Here is a 4,125-nt window from a genome sequence, read left to right as displayed (position 1 = left end):
TACTGCATAAAACCCATCAGACTCTAGACAACAGCCACCAGCAGTCCCTGCTCCACATATCGAGAACCCTGTTGGGAATGAGATCAATTCAGCACTCATTGTTATCATGACAAAGCAGAGGGAATTATGTTTCAATGAGATAAAAGACCAGTTATAGTAGAAAAGTGTGCGAGAAAGACTGAAAGTATAAAGATATGCTCAGACATAAATATTTTTTTTATTCTAAGATTTTACACATGTAGGGTGTTTGCTCACAGGAAGGGCACAAGTTCTGTGTCCTCCACACAATGACTCTGAGTTCTTGTTGGATGTGTTGTAAACTGAGTTATTCTAAGATTTTAAACAAGTGAAATAGTTTCTGGTGATGATGAGTGAGGTCTAACAGAGATAATAAATAACAACTGTTTATCACTGATAAAATTGCTGGCTTAGTTTAAGAACCTAATGGGCTTGTTAACACTCACTGGTCACCCTTTTTTTTCCACTCCTATTATCCTAGGACCACCTGAAAAGAAATTGGTGTTTGAAGAATAAGTATACTGTCTAGGATTTTATACTAGTCTGAATTTGGAAAAGGAATTAAATCCTTGTGGCCACTGACTTTTGACAAATTATCTCCAAACAAATTGAGAAAGATTTGGTCTACTGCTGTCACCAACCAACCATCACACCTTCACTTCTTTTGACCGGAGGAGTACAGTTGTGGAACAAGAGACCAGGAGTGTTTGGGTAAATTTTCTCTTTGTGGAAATCACAGGAATGGTTTCCTTAACTAAGTCTCTTTTTTTCTGGCTGAAATATGTACAATGAGTTTGTGGTAAGTGGCTGGGGAGTTTTACAGAACATGTTTTTCTCTTAAACTAACAGAATATAGGACATTGCTGTGGTATGAATGGCCAAAGAAGAGTTTGGGTGAAAGTTTTTGGAGTGAAGGTCAAAAAACTTTGAAACTAGAAGTGTTGGATGGATTTTCCTTATGGTCTTTGAAGCCTCATCTGGTTGTACAAGTAACTGTCCTGAAAAGAAACAGAATAATTGTTAATAATTCCTATGTATCAAGGGTGTACCATTGGTCTCAGAGTGTTAGGTATTTTATGTATATTGACTCTAGTTCTGACAACTCTCCTTCAAGATAAATATCACTGTCCCAAATGCATAGGCAGAGCCAGACATTGTTATCTTGAATGAATGAGAAGTGATGTGAAGGTTGGTAGATGAGCAAAGGTAGAAACATGAAAGTAGTACTGTCTTGTTTGGATAGCAACATTAACAAAGAAAGATGGGTTTTTACCTAATAAGAATATGACTTCTGAGGAAGTCTATGGGAGCCTTATAAAATGCTGCCTCCGCTTCCAGGCTCTATGGTCTATTGTGGGAGAGAAAAAGCAGTTAGTGACACCCACTTGGTGGGAGGTGGTTTCCATGAGGATGAGTCAAGTTATCTTTAAGGAAGTGTATTAAGATCCTCCAGAAAAACAAAACCAATAGAATTTATATATACAGAGAGAGATTTGTTTTACCTCATGCAAATGTGGGTCTTGTCAGGTCTGAGATGTGTAGGGCTGGACAGGAGTATGGAAACCCAGGGACGGCTTTAATTTTCAGTCTTGGCTCCAAAAAGTAGAATCCTTTCTTCTTTGGGGTACCTCAAACTTTTCTCTTAAGATGTTTAACTGGTTAAATGAGGTCCACTCACATTATTGAAGGTAATTTGTTTTATTCAAAGTCTACTAATTTTAATATTAATAAAAATTTTGAAATATCTTTGGAGCAACATCTAGTCTGGTGTTTGGCCAACAACTTGGAAACATGACTTATACAAGTTGACATAGAAAATTAACCAACAGAGGGAGGAAGGAAGGATTATATAAATAAGGTGAAGATATGGCTAAAGTAAATTTACATAGAATGAGTATCCAGGATCAATAGATAAAATGGGCAGAAAATAGAAATGAAAGAGTAATATACTTTGGACTTTTAGCCAAGATGGAGGCATAAGTAAATACACTGTGCCTCCTTGCACAACCAAAAGAAGTACAATGACAAATTTAAAAACAAAAAACAACCAGAACTGCCAGAAGATAGAACTGTATGGAGCATAGAACTGTATAGAATTTGACAACCAAGGAGTTAAAGAAGAAACATTTATTCAGACCAGTAGGAAGGGTGGGGATGGGCAGGTGGGGTGGTGAGGAGTCGCAGCAAGGTGGCAGAAGGAAGACCAGGGCAAGCAAGGCGGCAGGTGGTGGAGTGGATGGTTCCACATTTGTGTGCAGATAAACCAGGAGGAACAACTGGGGAATGAAATGGACTGAGCAACCTAGGGTTCCAGTGTGGGGAAATAAAGCCTCAAAACCTCTGACTGAAAAAACCTGTGGATGTTGTGGTAGTGGGAGAAACTCCCAGGCTCACAGGAGAGTTCTTTAGAGAGACCCACAGAGTCCCAGGATGTATAAAACCCACCCACTAGTAATCAGCACCACAAGAGCCCAATTTGCTTGTGGGTAGTGGAGGAAGTGACTGAAAGGCTCCAAGAGCTGAGAAAGTGGCACTGTCCTTTCTCAGACCCCTCCCCAACATACAGCACCACAGTACAGCAACATGGGTTGCCCTGTCCTGGTAAATACCTAACACTCTGCCCCTTACTAGGGTAAAAGGCATGCAGAGACAAAAAAAATATCCAAAATGAAAGAGCAGATCAAAGCTCCAGGAAAAATACAACTAAGTGATGAAGAGATAGCCAACCTATCAGATGAACAGTTGAAAACACTGGTAATCAGGATGCTCACAGAAATGGTTGCGTATGGTCACAAAATATAGGAAAAAAATGAAGGCTATGAAAAGTGAAATAACAAAAAATGTACAGGGAACCAACAGTGATGGGAAGGAATCTGAGACTCAAATCAATGGTTTGGACTAAAAGGAAGAAATAAACATGCAACCAGAACAGAATGAAGATACAAGAACTAAAAAAAAAAAAAAAAAAAGGAAAGGATAGGAACGTCTAGGACAACTTTAAATGTTCCAACATCTGAATCACAGAGGTGCCAGAAGAAAAAGAGGAAGAGCAAGATATTGAAAACTTATTTGAAAAAATAATAGGGAAAACTTCCCTAGTCTGGTGAAGGAAATAGACTTCCAGGAAGTTCAGGAAGCTCAGAGTACCAAAAATGTTGGACCCAAGGAAGCACACACCAAGGCACATCATAATTACATTACCCAAAATTAAAGATAAGGAGAGAAACTTAAAAGCAGTTAGAGAAAAGGAGACAGTTACCTACAAAGGAGTACCCATAAGACTATCAGCTGATTTATCAAAAGAAACTTTGCAGGCAAGAAGGGGCTGGAAAGAAGTACTTGATGTTATGAAAGGCAAGGACTTACATTCAAGAGGACTCTATCCAGCAAAGCTGTCATTTAGAATGGAAGGACAGATAAAGTGCTTCCCAGGTAAGGTCAAGTTAAAGGAGTCTGTCATTACCAAATCCTTGTTATATGAAATGTTAAAGGGACTTATCTAAGAAAAAGAAGATGATCAAAAATACAAAAATTCTTGAGAATGGTCCAGGCAAGTGTGGCCCAGTTTGTTGGGCATTGTCCCACAAAGTATAAGTTCACATGTTCAATTCCCAGTTAGGGCACATATGCAGGTTGCAGGTTTGGTCCCCAGTTGGGGCACATATGAGAGGCAACCAATTGATGTTTCTCTCTCACATTGATGTTTCTCTTCCTCTCTTTCTCCCTCTCTTCCTAAAATAAATAAATAAAGCATAAATAAATAAATAAATAAATAAATTCTTGAGAATGACACTCTAGCACTACTTCTTGCCTTGGCCCAACCCAACTTTTTTACAGAGAGCACTTCATGCAGCATCACAGCGAAGCATATTCTAGGCTCTCTCTGTGAGCATTGCTGACAATAGCTTCAGAGAGGAATGAACATACATAGGTAAACAAAATAAAATGAAACCCAGCAATAACAATTCCGCCCCTGTCCAATCTGCTCTTTGGGGCCATTTCAGCTGATTCTCTGGGATCCGAGATCCTACACCCTGCCAGACTGCCGAATAACTGCCTGCCAACCTACCTCATCTTAAGTAGATCCTGGACCCTTCTCTCACTGAC

At 39.3% G+C, this 4,125-nt stretch overlaps 1 pseudogene; it reads right to left on the bottom strand.

Moving 5' to 3' along the window:
* Window positions 1–234: 234 nt before the first annotated feature.
* LOC119039842 (uncharacterized) lies at window positions 235–346 on the bottom strand (annotated as a pseudogene).
* Window positions 347–4,125: the final 3,779 nt, after the last annotated feature.

The sequence above is a fragment of the Artibeus jamaicensis genome, unplaced genomic scaffold (assembly GCF_021234435.1).
Source record: "Artibeus jamaicensis isolate MK-2021 breed Jamaican fruit bat unplaced genomic scaffold, CSHL_Jam_final scaffold_1019, whole genome shotgun sequence".
In the NCBI taxonomy this organism is placed as follows: Eukaryota; Metazoa; Chordata; class Mammalia; order Chiroptera; family Phyllostomidae; genus Artibeus; species Artibeus jamaicensis.
This window is presented reverse-complemented; position numbering and strand designations above follow the sequence as displayed.